The following is a 15,242-nucleotide window of genomic DNA, read 5'->3' as shown; positions in this document are numbered from 1 at the left end:
GCCATCTCTTTTTAGCTGCCTTGCTAGCTCATCATCAAAAGACAACTAATAATGATTTAATTTAAAAGACATCGGCAGCGTTCACCCATTCCATGCTTCCTGGGGTAGCAGCACCTTCTCTTTGGAGGAAGTTTCTGGTATCCCAGCAACAGCAGCAGACATCTAGTAATGCCAACCACCGACGTGCACGTGCAAGATCTCGTGTCATCCTCCCCACAATCTAGCGGGGCTATGCTGTCATTACAACCGTCTCCACATTTACAGATGGACATACAGAGGCCCGGAGAGAAAGGAAACAACTGGCTTGATGTCCGTGACCCTGCAACTGCACGGGGTTCACCTGGCTCCAAACTCACTGCTCTTGCGGGGTTTGCTTCCTGGCCTGCTCGTCAGATTTCCTGAACTGATTGGCTCTGTTTTTAGATCAGAAGACTCCCCGGAGTGTGAGCGTATGTCTAAGGTCCCTGTTCTCTGCTTGCAGTCACTTCTGCCAGAGTGGAGAGATATCCACCCAAGCACCTGTGGACAGGTGAATGGTCACATTCTGTGCCAGAGTCACACCAAGAGCCATTCCGGACGGTGGAGTGAGCCTGCACAGGGTCGGGGACACTGGATTTTCCCAGAGCGTCCCAGGAGTGGGACACAACGCGTCCCTGCCCCACTGACCATCTTACCCCCTCCTCCCTCCGCCGCAAGGTGACTTTAAGAGCTGATGCGCTGCAGAAGCAGCAGGCAGGAGAGGGGACCCCGAGGTGGGTAACAAAGAGTTAAGGCCGCAGCTGCCAGTGCATGCAGCGTGGAGTTATGTTCAAACTGTTCCCACTGGAGACCGAGTCAGCTGTCATCAGAGAACAAAGGATCCCCCAGAGCCGCTCAAGTTATGTCACACCCGGGAAGCCCTGAGAGCTCCCTGATTAGGATTTCTAAATCAGCCCCATCGAGGCCTGAAGCACAAAGCTAAGGAACAATGAGCCGGCCACATTCACACAGTCCCAGTCCGGCCTGGCTGCCCGCCTCCCGCCACCGACCCTCCCACGGGGCCTCAGAGGCCACTTCACCTCCATTGGGAAAATCCAGTCGCCTCCAAAGCCCCCAGCGGGCTGTGTCCTGAGAGAGCTCCGGCCACAGCCTAGGGGTATTTGCTGCCAGCGGGTGGGGAGGGGGAAGGTCTCTACTTGCCAATCAGAGTAAGGGGCCAGAGGCTCTGCTCAGGTGTGTATTTGGGGCCATAAAGTGGCATCCAGTGCAAGGATGGGGTGGCCCCCCCCCCCACCCCAGGCATAGCAGAGGCTCAGTTTGGGAGCACAGATTTTGCTGTTTCTGTTTCACTCTGTGCAGATCTAGTTGGTCAGTGCTTAGTGCTGGAATCCTGGAAGACTCCACCCTGCAAACTCAGCCCCAAGCCTTAGAACCCCCGCTCAGCTCAGATACTACCTGCGGTTGCTAAAAGGCCCAGAGTCCTTGGCAGAGACCATGGCAAGATGAGCCACCATGTTTCCAAAGCACTTTATTTATTTATTTATTTTAAGATTTTATTTCTTTATTCATGAGAGACACAGAGAGAGAGAGGCAGAGACAGAGGCAGAGGGAGAAGCAGGCTCCCTGTGGGGAGCCCAATGCGGTACTCAATCCCCTCCCCCATCCCCTGATCACACCCTGAGCCAAAGGCAAACGCTCAACCGCTGAGCCACCCAGGTGTCCCCCCAAAGCACTTTAAATTCAGAGTTTTGACTTCACCCCCCATGTAAGGATCTTCATAAAATCATTATAGTCCTGAGTGCTACGGAAACTTCCTCTATTAGAAGTAAAAGCTCTAAAAACACCACTGTTAGAACCGTTCATTTGCATATATTTTAAAATGTTGTCATCCTCAAAAAAAAAAAAAAAAAAAGACAGGCTGAAACTCTCAAATTCCGAGAATTCTTGCTTTTCATTCACACATTTTTCCTTTTTTTTTTTTTCTATCAAGAGTCAAAGTCATTGCCTGGGACCATCCTTCAGTTCTGGGGTCATGGGGTCCTTAACGAGGGGCTTGGGAGTGTTTGAGCTCGGAGGGGAGCCTGCGGCGGTAGCTGGGGGGTTCGGGCCATCCCCTGCTCTGCCTGGGTCTGGGTCAGCCCCATAATCTGTGGGTTTGGTGAGAGGTGTCCCACCTGAAGCCAGGCCCAGGGAAGCTTTGTCCACCTGCTGTTCTCCACCATGCCTTCCACCGACTGGAGTCACAAGGGGATATACTTGCATCTTGAGTTCCGTGTTCCACTTTTCTGAAGGCGATCGTGGAGGAAGGCATGGCCAGACTCCCAGACCATCTCTTAGAGCTCCAGCCCTGAGATCTGAAAGCCAGAATCAAAAAGATCACAGTCCTGGGATCCCTGGGTGGTGCAGTGGTTTGGCGCCTGCCTTTGGCCCAGGGCACGATCCTGGAGACCAGGGATCGAATCCCATGTCAGGCTCCCGGTGCATGGAGCCTGCTTCTCCCTCTGCCTCTGTGTGTGTGTGTGTGTGTGTGTGTGACTATCATGAATAAATAAAAATTTAAAAAAAAGATCATAGTCCTTTGCAGCACAGTGATTCAACTGCTCACTGGTTATCAACTAACTGCAGAGGCTCCTGAGGGAAGCGGAATGCATTCGGCAGGTGAGTACACCAAATGCATTGAGCTCCAAGATTTTCTCAGAAGCATATGCCTAAGATAGGACAATCCATCACAGAGTCTGTTAGTAACACCTGCCAACATGGGACCCTTCCTAGGTATTAAGCATTGCTTGCAATTTATGCCATAGCAGTTGGCCCTCAGAGCCCTGCTGCAGAGAGCAGAAATAAAGAGCACACAGAGCAAAATATTGACAGAGCTAGGATCTGAGCCCAGGTCTGTCTGTCTGCCCCCCCAAGGCCAAATCTCCAGGTTTCCTGAGTGGCATTCCCAATTTAAATGTAAAAGTCTTCGGTTGCCACGCTTCCCCTTTCTCCTTCTGTCCTCTCACTCGTGAAGGATGGAACAAGATGGAACTGTCACCACCAGAGGACAGCGTCCCCTGGGTTGGGCTGCAGGGCAAGGGTGCAGCAGCCAGCCCGGTCAGGTGTGGAGGCGGCTCTGCTGACTGCAGGCTGAGCACCGTAGGTCAAACACCTACCCTCTTAGAGCCTCAGTTTTCTCCTGTGCGAAAGTCTGGACATGGCACCAATCTCACTCATATTGTGGGGATCCGAGGGAGAAACCTGCCCAGAAATGCCTGACCCATCCTATGTGTCCTGCGAGGTCTCTTCTACCTCCCCTCCAAGAGTATAAAGGTAACTACCAACTCTGACCTGTCATCACTCTGCTCCAGGTGAACAAACTCCCAGAAGTGATTCCACTTTCTTTGCTCTTTTTTTGGACCATCTTTTGTTAACACCTTAACACCTTCTTGAATCCTGAAAGGACTAACCGACCAGAAATGTCTCCTAAAGATGAGCCAAAAAAAAAAAAAAAAAAAAGAAAAGAAAAGAAAGAAAGAAAGAAAGAAAGAAAGAAAGAAAGAAAGAAAGAAAAGTAGGAAAAGAATTATGGGGGCACCTGGATGGCTCAGTGGTTGAGCGTCTGCCTTTGGCTCAGGTCGTGATTCTGAGGTCCTGGGATCGAGTCCCACATTGGGCTCCCCACAGAGAGCCTGCTTCTCCCTCTGCCTCTCCCTGTGTCCCTCATGAATAAATAAATAAAATCTTTAAAAAAAGAAACAAGGGGATCCCTGGGTGGCTCAGCAGTTTGGCGCCTGCCTTTGGCCCAAGGCGCGATCCTGGAGTCCCGGGATCAAGTCCCGCGTCGGGCTCCAGGCATGGAGCCTACTTCTCCCTCCTCCTGTGTCTCTGTCTCTCTCTGTGTCTAAAATAAATAAATAAATAAATAAATAAATAAATAAATAAATAAATCTTTAAAAAGAAAAAGAAACAAATTATGATGTTATATCACGATGTAATGGATTCGTTGTCAGTGTTGGAAATAAGTAAACTGGAGGAAACAAAGATGAACCTCCCATCCCCTGAACATTAGGGTCAAATTGTTTTGTTTCTTTCCTAATCTAGAATATAAGTCTGATGTTAGCAGAAATGCCTGCAAGCTCATCACCACTGCTTATGGATCTGGGAAAGGACAAAGCGACTAAAGGGAGAGGGCACGTGTTAAATGCAGGCTAACCTAACACTAACGATCAAGATGGTGATGGCAAGACGCTGTTGGCGGCCTTCAACTTTTCTCCGAAGTTCTTTCAAGTTGTTCAGCATGTGGCATCCTACACAGGCATCAGGCTGAGGCCTGGGGGCCTTGACCCAAGAAGGAAGCACTGTGTCCTGAAGATGCTCTGTTTAGGTGTCTAGGTTCGGCGATGCTGAACATGTCTGGTGGGTTGAATGAATGATTGATCATTCATTGATCATTCAATCAATAATATCAAAGGGATTTGATAGCACATCCCAAATCAAGATTTTCTCTACCCCCAACTCACTGTTGCCCAATGACATCAAAGTGCTATCAAATCCCTTTTCCTAGATTTCATCTTAAAATGCAAACTCAACTCTTGAAACTAGAGAAACTTTCAAATTGATGTTGGGGGAATGCCAAGAAAAGACATTGGAAATTACTGACACACCTGAGTGGCTGGCAGGAGAGCAGAGGTGTGGCACGCCTGGCCAGATGCTGGGGATGTGAGGGTGTGTCGAGCCTGGAAAGGAGAATGAATAGCAGATCTGAGGAAGACTGGATTGTTGGAAGACCCACCAGCGGCCGTTCCATGGTGTTAATGCAGGGCGTCAAGTTTAAGAATTCACAGAGCAAGACAATACGGGGTGTCATTCCAAGAGCCGGGACTTTAACAGAGAATCTGGTTTCAAACTTGACCACTTACTGGACTGGAAAGCTCAGTTTCCTCACCTATAAAGTGTAGAAACAAGTACCAACTCATTTCAGGAGGCTGTTGTGTGAAAGAGATGAAATTGAACCCATATCTGGAGCCTGGCCCAAGGAAATGCTCAGTAAACAGTAGTACGATGGGGAGGAGGTGCGAAGGAAGGGGTTAAAGGAAGCAGCGGGCCGGGGACCCAGGCTAGGGGGCAGAGGGATAAGATCTGGTGCAGTAACCACTGTGTGTGTGAGGACACGTGGCCGAAAAGCGTGTCTTAATTATGACATGAAAGCCAATAAGGGAAAGAAAGGAAACATCTGTTAACTCAGGGAAAATAGGAAATGGGTGAAGACCCAAGAAGGATTACCTGTGAGACCCTGGCTTGGCCCCTGGGAGAGGCGTCTCTCACGGCCGCCATGGGCCACCTGGCTGGGGCAGTCCGGGTGCAAATTGTGCAACACACCCCATGTGTCCTCGTGGTTGGGGTCTTCCCGGTCCATACCTGTTCTCGCTCCCCATTTCCCAGAAGCCAGTGATGTCACACTGTCTCCCTCTCCCTGATAGAAAACCTGCCCTCCAAACGTTTCATTCATTCATCAATGTCAACTCATGGATGACAATTTGAAATACAAACCCACCCCACAGGTATTTATATTTGAAAGCCAGTTAAATAAGGAAGTTGACTTAGCAAATGTTTTTGGAACTCTGGTTTGCTCCAAGCATTGGGACAGGCACTGAGGATACAGAGCAGAGGGAAATGCCTAGTTCCCGCCTTCACTCCATGGCCTGCTTGCTGGTCCACCCCCCAGAGTCCTGACGTTTGAGCACCGCAGAGGCGCCCACGGGTCAAAAACACCCCGGCCACAGTCCCCTTCAGTGGGCTTCTCCGGCACACGGCATCCTGGGGGAGCAGGACATCGCTTCTTTCTGCCCGACCGTGAGCTCCGCACACTTGTCCCACAGCACTGGGCTGCGCACTCCAAGGGCAGAGGGCTGATGGGCTCGGAAGCCAGAGAGCAGACAGCTGACAGTCCTTGCTCTTACTGGCTTGCTCTGTGACCCTGGCCAAGCCACCTTTCCTCTCTGTGCCTCAGTTTCTCTTTATAAAAGCAAAGAGAGCCCTTCTAGTACCAGCACTCCAGGAATTAAATGAGATGGCAAATCAGACTGGCTCAGAGAACCACTTTGCTTTTTGTATTATGTATTAATTATGTATTATACATATATCATTACATATACGTATATACAATAATACATAATTAACCATGTATTAATGTAATTAATATTAAAAATTACTATAATAAATTATAGTGATATATTATGTTAATAATATATAATAAAATAATGTATATATTAGTGTATTTACTATATAATAAAATTATATATACACAACATACACGTATATGTGTATATGTATGTATATATGTATCTGTGTATTTGCCCCCCTATTTAATTATGTACATATTGTGTATATATGTATGTCATATATGCTCACATACGTGTGCATGCATAAATGCACTTAAAATAGTATTAAGAACCAATGTCTAAATCACAGAGTATCTTCTCCATATAAAAAGGACCCACACAGTTCAGTCAGAGCCACAAACAAGTTTGCTGCTCTTTGGACAGTGTCATTATTTTAGATTTTGGCCCCCAGGGGACATGGGGACCTGTAATCATTTCCCTGGCTCCAGTCTAAACAGGGCTCAGGGGTGCTTGGGTGGCTCAGTCAGTTAAGTATCTGCCTTCAGCTCAGGTCATGATCCAGGGTCCTGGGATCCAGGCCCGCAACAGGCTTCCTGCTCAGAAGGGAGTTGGCTTCTCTTCTTCCTCCCTCTACCTCTCCACCTGGCTCTTCTCTCTCTCTCTCTCTCTCTATTTATATATCTCTCTCTCAAATAAATAAAATCTTTAAAAACCCAGGATTCAGTGGAGACTCCTCCAGACTTACTACCCCCATGTGTACTTACTATCTGTTGTATTTATTTATTTATTTATTTATTTATTTATTTATTTATTTTGTTGTTGTGTATATTTAAACCACTTAAAGTGTGCTTTTTGTTTCTGGCCTGAAAGAAAATGGTGCATTTCGATAAAAGGGTAAAATTAGTAAGTGAATCATGGAGCTTCAATATCAAAATTACTGATAATGATGATGGTGAATGACAATGAAGGTGTCTCCAGGCAGAGAATGGAAGGTCCCCGAAGGACTTTCTGCTCCCTGTGCCAGAGACAGAACTGGATGATGCCATCATTCTTGGGCTCACAGGTTGGGAGGGATCTCTTAAAATTTAGCCGATTCCACTGCACCTGATACACACGTAGGCAGGACATCTGGACCCACCACCCAAGTAACAGTCGATTGCATCCCTTGACTCAACTCGTCCCATTCACCAAGTGAACACAAGAGGAGCTGGGCCAAGCAGATTGCACCCCTGGGGGCTTGGTGATTAAGACACAGAGAACAAGATGCGGTTCCAGTTAGCAGGTGGAATTGAGTAGAGAAGTCAGCAAGTGGAGTCTAGGCTGGGTCAGCATGGGGCCAACCACGGTCATGGCCACAATATTACGGTGCAGCAGAAACTGCAAGTACACCGAGCAGAGCAATTTCCCAGAGGGGCTTGTGAAGCAGCTCTATCTGCAAAGCAGAATGAGAGGGCATTGGCTCCTGAGAGGTGGGAGCTGGATGGAGAGCCCAGCCCTCGGTTCTCATGAAGCCCAGCAATACAGAGCTCCACGGCAAACCAGGTCAACGGCAAATAAAATCCTCTAGAGACATCAGTAGTACAAAGTATGCTGTTAGTTCTAAATAAAAATTTACACGTGCAAATTGTGAGCATTTCGGTATCATCTCATGCTCCCTCAGTATTTCTGTATCATCTATGTCTTTTTTTCATGCTAACGTTTTACCTATTTTATTTTATTTTATTATTTTATTTTATTTTATTTTATTTTATTTTCGTTTTACCTATTTTAGATTGTAGCCTCTGGAGATGAGGGACAGTATCTGTTTGTTTTCCTTAGTACAACATGTAGCACAATGACACGTTTGCAACTTGGGGGAGTGCTTTTGTTTTTTTTTTTTTTAAGCATCATATTTCAAAAATGAGCTAGGATTTTATCAATTAAGAAAATGTCCTCATCTTGCAAGCTTTGTAGACCTCTCTGAACTCCATGCATGTTCCAGTTATAAGAGCGCAGCCTGGAAAGTATCCAAATGTCCATCCACAGCAGAATGGAAAAATAAATTGTGGTATTTTCACACAATGGAATATTTTACCACAATGAGAATAAACAGTCTATGACTTTATGCAACAGTCAGACTGGATGACAAGAAGCCCGACGCAAAACCACACGTAGTGTGTGATTTCATTTATATAAGGTTCAAAAATAAGCAATACAAATTGAGAGTGTTAAAAGTCAGCATAGGGGTTTCCCTCCCTGGGAAGGGGGGAAGAGTCTCTGGAAGGAAGCACGAAGGGGTTTCTAAAGTTCTGCTTCTTAATCCCAGCGCTGGTTGCAAAGGTGTGATCAGTACACGAAATTCATCAAGCTGCTCACCTTTGTCATCCGAGCACTTTTCTGTGGGTATATTATTATATTTCAATACAAAAGCAAAGAACTATGTGTATAACTGTGGTGAACATAAAATAATACGTAGGAAAATACAGAGGTTTTACAAAGCATCTTTGAGGTTTATGGTATTTGTACTCGCACAATCGTTCTGAACCATTGAGACACAAGATGTTATAGAAAACTGTTTCATGAGAGGGCTTGCTTTAGAAAACTGTGGTTTTTGACTTTGGGTTATATAAATTCTGTCCTAGAAGGCTGCTCCCCAGCCATGCATCTTATCGAGAAGTAATTCATTATGACATCACTAACTCAGCTGCAGCTAACGTCCTGGACCTTTACAAAAGGTGTGCAGATTCTCTTAAAACTAGAAACAGAACTAAAGATGTTTCTTCTTATTTTATCTTATTTAATTAATTAATTTATTTGTTAAATAGGTGGGCATTGAATTCAAGACCCCAAGATCAAGACCTGAGCTGAGAGCAAATGTCGGATGCTTAAATGACTTGAGCCACCCAGGTTTCCTCTTATTTTTAAAAATTGATATTTTTAAGTATAAAATGGCTGTCTAACTAAATTGGGAGAAACAACATCAATTTCAGTGCTTCCTTCTGATACACCAAGACCCATCTGAGATTTTTTTTTTTTCCTAACATATCCCCTGGGCCATCTTCTTCCCAACCATTCTAAGCCCAATTCAAGTCAGTTTGAAACGGAGGCATAAACATCCAGAGCAATGCTCAAGTTTTGCAAAATTCCCTCTCAGACAAAACTCTGTCCTAACGCTTGAGTTCTTAGAAAGCTATGAATAAATGCATTATTTATGGATTGATGCATGGAGGTCTGTATAAGCCTACTTAGAGAAGGCACTCAACCCTTTCATGGCAACCAGAGACAAACATCTTATCTTTAAAAAGAAAAGTTTCTCAAAATTTTCATGAACCCATCACTTTCACAAAGCTACCTTTCAACCTTCTATGACTTGGAAGGTAAAGCTCCATGTTCAAACAGGAACATTTTTCTATTAAAAATAAGCCCCCTTAAAAAAAAAATAAGCAGGCTCTTAGAGTTCACTAATTGAATTGAAAGTGGGATTTTTTTTTTTCATTTTTAAGTGTTCATCACTCTTATAGCTGCTTAACTCTGAGCTCACGCATCAGCTTCCCTACAGCTGAGCATCTTCTCAGGAGAGCAGTGAGTACTGCAGTGGGGTCTGAGGAGCGGTGGAGCCTTTGGATTTAGCTCTTCTACTCAACCCAACCGTTCTCAAACTTGAGCATGCATGAGGATCACCTGGGTGCTTGTTAAAATGCAGATTCGCAGGGCCCTACCCCTTTCCAAATTCTAAAGAGGCGGGTCTTGGCTGGGGACCCAGACTTGCATTTTGTCTGACACCCCCAGGTCACTGCCGCAAGTCCCCCTTGGCAGACACACTGGGATGGGTGGTACGGATAAGCCCTGGGATTCCGCATTAATCAGGGGAGGTGGTTCAGATCCACTCGGAGGCGGAGCCACTTCTTCCCCGACCCCGCTGATTGACTTCAGCTCCCAAGCCCAGTCTAATGCACTGATCCCAATTTGCGAATGAATTGTATTTCAAATAGTATTTTGTCAAGCTTAATTGGAACTAAGAACTCATGTGGCTTTTTTGTTTTGTTCTTTCCTTTTGAACGGTGCTTTTGGCTCTTAGGTCCTCTCATTTAACCTTTAAGGGAGCAATTTGCAGCAATAACTATTATATGCTGGGTTCTGGGAACAGAGAGGTGGAAAAGTCATATTACCCAGACAGGAATGCTCTCAGGCAAATTTTTTTTTTCAGGGGGGTGGAGTTTGCCCAAAAGCCCCTCCCCTCCCTTTCTGCACTTTTCCCCCTCCTGGGATCCTTTCTTGGAGGATCTTAGGGCTTTCTTAGCCTTTATTCCACCCTTACCACACCGATTCCTGGTAACCAAGTTCCCGTTACCTACAGTCCTTGATGTCAGCTAAGATTTAAATAATGGCAATTTGATCGAATCAGTTCATGCTAATAGGTAAATGACTGATAGAGTGGAGTCATACTTTAGCAGAGCTTCGAGGTCAAAGCATCTCTGGGCCAATCATAGTCCAATTCTCTGATTTCTTGTAGGCTCTCAACTGCATACCTGAAAGATGTCCTACTTAGCATCCTTAAATTGGCTTAGAAGCCACACCCAGGATCTCAGGGACTCCTCACTCACACCTAGAGCTAGCCACTGTCTCCTCTCAATTCTTGATGGCGCTGCTAAAATTGTGTAATTCCAGCACAGCCTGGTCTGCTAGTACTTCATCACTTAAAACCTATACAGATTTGACCAGGCTTGTCCATAAAAACGCTACAATTTCTCTTATTTTTAAAATAGTTTCCCTCTTTTGCCATATTCCTGAGTATGTTGGAGGGCATCCCATTTCCCAAAACCAATATCGATTACAATAGGAAATCGCAAAGACATTCCCAGCTGCCCACACAGAAGCACTTACTAGGCTGACTGTCACCCAGCGGGCCCTAGAGACAGACAGGGCTGGGAGTAGCTTGACAGAATGTCCTGTCCCCTTGAATCTGGGCATGGCTCTGTCCATCCTCTTTGTGTTGGGGCCTTATCCTATTTCCTCGACATCCCATCTTTGGAGATGTCAAGCGCCAAGGCCCGCTACTGCTAAAACCACGTAGGGGGCGGACGAATGGAAAACTATGTTGAAGCAAATTTGTGTCACATTACAAATGGGGAAAAAAGGCAATTGCATAGTTCCTTGACAGGTCTGAAGGAGAGGTCCGAGACCTGGGGTCCAGCTGCATATGTTCATTTCATTCCACCAGCAGGTTCAGAGTGACCCAAGTACACACCTTATGAATCAGACCTAGATGGGGGCAGGTGAGGCGACAGGGGTAAATCAGACAGACAAAGCCTGACCTTTGGGATCCTACAGGTCCTGAGAGGAATCATGACTACTTACGGTAGAGAATGATAAGCACAACGAAAGAGGTTATATATATATATATATATAGTATATATTATACTATATTATACTATAGTGTATGTTATTCTATATTATATTTAGTATATATACTAATATATATAAAGTGTATATATATTATTATATATACTATATAATATATTAAAGTATATTATATATATTATATAATTATATATATAAATTGTATATATATAAATAATTATAAATAAATAAATAAATAAATAAATAAATAAATATTTTAAGGCCTGAGATTTATTTATACAAGAAGCCACAGAGTGGAATGTGATTCAAGTAGAAGCAACAGAGGAGCAAAGAGCAGAGAGAGGTGTTCTCCTTCCAGGCGGGCCCGGGGACTGGGAGGCAGCCGAGAGAACCCAGAATCTCCAGGTGAGAAGTTCAGGGCAGGTAAAGGCGGGAGCCGGGCGGGCGGCGGCGGGGAGGCCTAAGATTACAGGTGGGTTCAAAAGCCAAAGGATGATGTGAGCAAAGCGCAGAGGCCTGTCCTAAGGAATGTGCCCCACTTTCCCGGCTCCTTGGGGACTCCAGGCATTCTAACAAGAGACATGTCGCCTGCCAGCCAGCAGATGTGGCCCATGAATAAACATCCCCGCAGGGCTGGGGAGGGTGGGGAGAATAATAAATATGAAGAAGGTGGTGGCCCGCCCCTCTGGGTCCCCCTCCCCTGCTCCCAGGGCAGCAGACACCCTGGCCCAAAGGGGCGGACTCAGACGTCCCCACTCTGGGCCGGGTCGGCCACACATTAATCCGGGTGGATTTGGCCATCCTGTGACACAGCCAATCAGTTCGAGGGAGGGGACGGCAGGAACGCCTCTCCTTTCACGCCACAAAAGGATTTTCGTCCCTTGAGAGCACAATGGGAAAAAAAGCCAATCAAGGCGGGATCAGCTGTGGGCTGGTCGCTGCGGATCTGTCTCTCCCAGAGGGGGGTGGGGGGGACATATTGGTCCGTGTGGGAAACCCACAGCCTCAGCTTCTCACACATTGTTCTCCTCCTCTTCAACTGCACCCCTCCCCAGCAGCCCGCACCCTCCCCTCTCCCCTCCCCAAAGCCGTTAATGCCACAAAAGATACTTTCCCCATTGTGCCCGGACAGCTGAGAGGTCCAAGCTCGCCCTACACAGCTCTGCGTCCTCTCCAGGGAGAAGGGGCCGGACCGTCCAAATGGAGAGCGGGATGCTTATCATACAAAGGAATTAAACCCACTTGGGCTCTCTCCTGCTAATCTGGGGCTGTGGGGGGTTAAATACGGTTACATTTTCATTAGGTGCTAATAGCCAGAGGGCAGCTCGGGGCAGCAGGGACCAGACATTGTCATGCAGAAAGCTCCCCCCAGGCAAGGGAAGGTCAAGGCAGGTGGGGTGGGGGGCTAGGAGGGCCCAGCCAGCCCTACAGCTTGGTCTGGGAGGAAAGGGTGGGGTGTGCTTGCAACTATTGTTGGCCTCAGAGTTCCATCAATGGGAAAAGTCATGTTTTCTGCAAAGGGTACAAGGTGGAATTGTTGGGGAGGGGAAGTGCCGGTGGGTGGCTGGGGACAGAGCGAGGCCACTTGTGACTCTGTCCACCTTCTAGGGAGCCCTCCCCACTGTCGGTCTCCTCTGAGGCTCTGTCAGGGTAAATGGAAGATTCCACGCCTGTCGGGTGTGGGGGGGCATGGGGTGGAGGGGCAAGTTTGGGAACCAGGGAGAAAGGACGTGAGCCCTGGGCTCTGCTAATCTCTCAGGGGCCTTGAGGCCCTGGAGCATCTGGGTGACTCTCTGAACCTGTTTCTTTTTCGTGCAAAATGGAGATAAAACTTCCAACCATGGATTCCTGAGCAGCCTCAGTGAATGAAAAGTGCCCGGTACAAACGAGGTGCTAAGAAAGAGGACAGCCTCCGACTGCCATCCGGCTCCTAACTACCACCAAAAAGACACATCAAAAGGCGGGCTTTGCTACAGTGGCCTGATGTCACTTCACTGCCTTGTGCTGTTCCAGCCTCCTGGACCCCGGAGCACATTCCTCTTGTCTTCGTTTTGGTTTCTTCCAGAGTCTCCATCCGGAGCTCAGCTCCGCCACAACCTCTTTCGGCTTTAACTTGGGCCCATTCAGACATTACAATCCCCCAGGCCTGCAAATGTGTCCACGAATAAATCAACAGGCAGGCTCATGATCTATTTTCTGTTGTGGTTTTCTCTTCTGTGCATTCATTAAGACACTGGCCAGGAAGGGCTTCGTGGGGACGCAGAGAAGTGTGTGTGGGAAGACAAGAAAACCAACGCCCTGCAGGCTGGCCCTAGCTTTATGGTGGTGGGTATATCGCCCTTTCACTCAATAAGGCAGGAGACCATTGCATTTGGGCTTCCCAGAAACTCAGAATCCAATCGCAAGCTAAAAAGCTAACAAAGTGGTGGATGGCCAGTAAAAGATCCTAAGGATCTTTTCTTTTTTTTGTTTTGTTTCATAAATTTATTTTTTATTGGTGTTCAATTTGCCAACATATAGCATAACACCCTGTGCTCATCCCATCAAGTGCCCCCCTCAGTGCCCCTCACCCAGTCACCCCCACCCCCCGCCCTCCTCCCTTTCTACCACCCCTAGTTCATTTCCCAGAGTTAGGAGTCTCTCATGTCCTGTCTCCCTTTCTGATATTTCCCACTCATTTTTTTTCTCCTTTCCCCTTTATTCCCTTTCACTATTTTTTATATTCCCCAGATGAATGAGACCATATAATGTTTGTTCTTCTCCGATTGACTTCCTTCACTCAGCATAATACCCTCCAGTTCCATCCACGTTGAAGCAAATAGTGGGTATTTGTCGTTTCTAATGGCTGAGTAATATCTAAGGATCGTTTCTATATGGTAGACAAGAAGATGTTGCGTGTGGTATCACAAGCTCAGCAGAGGTAGAATTTTCCTATCAACCCTTTGCCTCAAGTGGTCGAGGCATCCTATACCCTTCCCCAACATTACTACACCCCTGTGCTGCTCCCACCTTGTCTCCAGTACCCACCTCTGCCAACAGCGGTCCTGGATCTGCGTGCAGTGATGGCCCCTGCGGGTTTCAGGCTCTCCAAGACTGCTTTTCAACCAGAAAGAAGTGCCAGGTCAGGCTTATGATCTCCAAGAGTTCCTCAGGAACGGACTTCCCAGGACGCAAAATGGCTTGACCAACAGTGGCGCCTGTGGAAAGTCTACAAGAGGGACTTGTTTTCTGGAGCCCGCACACCCGATTTCAGAATGTCTCCAAAGAATTCAGTTGGGATGGATGTGTGGATGCAGAGGAAGAGGCAATTATGCCTTAAATTGGCGGAGTGTCTTGCTTGGTCTAACATGGGTCTTACGGTGACAGAGGCTCTCTGGTCATTTCTACTTCATGGGAGGTAGTTTTGGCATCAGTGAGCACCACAGAAATAATGCACTCATCTAAATACCTCTGAATGAGAGAATAGATTATGCTCCAATCCAAGTAGCAGTCAGAGAAATTCCTCCTTGCAAATTCACTACCACGGGTCTGACACCTGAAATCTTTAATAAGCTCCCTCTTCTCTTCGTCAAATATCAGATGTGACTTCTGATCTCTTATTCGGAATGTCAAAACTCAAAACCAAGGAATTCAGGGGAAGCTAAAGCACTGGACCAGACTAAGGCAAAAGGAGAAGGTTTCTAAACTCAACCTGGACTTTTTCTTTCCTCTCCTTCTTCTTTCGGTAAAAAGAGAAAATGCCTCACCCAAATGGTTAATAAAATTAGAATTCAAAAATCTTTCCAGGTGCAATGATAGATCCCTTTAGAGGAAACTACT

At 46.6% G+C, this 15,242-nt stretch overlaps 1 long non-coding RNA gene across 1 annotated transcript; it reads right to left on the bottom strand.

Moving 5' to 3' along the window:
- Positions 1-1,566: 1,566 nt before the first annotated feature.
- Positions 1,567-15,218, bottom strand: LOC118355787 (uncharacterized). The gene is made up of 3 exons (XR_004818927.2): positions 14,451-15,218; positions 4,626-4,697; positions 1,567-3,862 (listed from the first exon to the last, which is right to left on the bottom strand). It is a non-coding gene; the product is annotated as an uncharacterized LOC118355787 (long non-coding RNA).
- Between the last annotated feature and the right edge of the window lie 24 nt (positions 15,219-15,242).

This window comes from Canis lupus, chromosome 9 (genome assembly GCF_003254725.2).
Source record: "Canis lupus dingo isolate Sandy chromosome 9, ASM325472v2, whole genome shotgun sequence".
Classification (NCBI taxonomy): Eukaryota; Metazoa; Chordata; class Mammalia; order Carnivora; family Canidae; genus Canis; species Canis lupus.
Note: the sequence above shows the minus strand (reverse complement) of the source record. Positions and strands in the feature narration are given on the sequence as shown.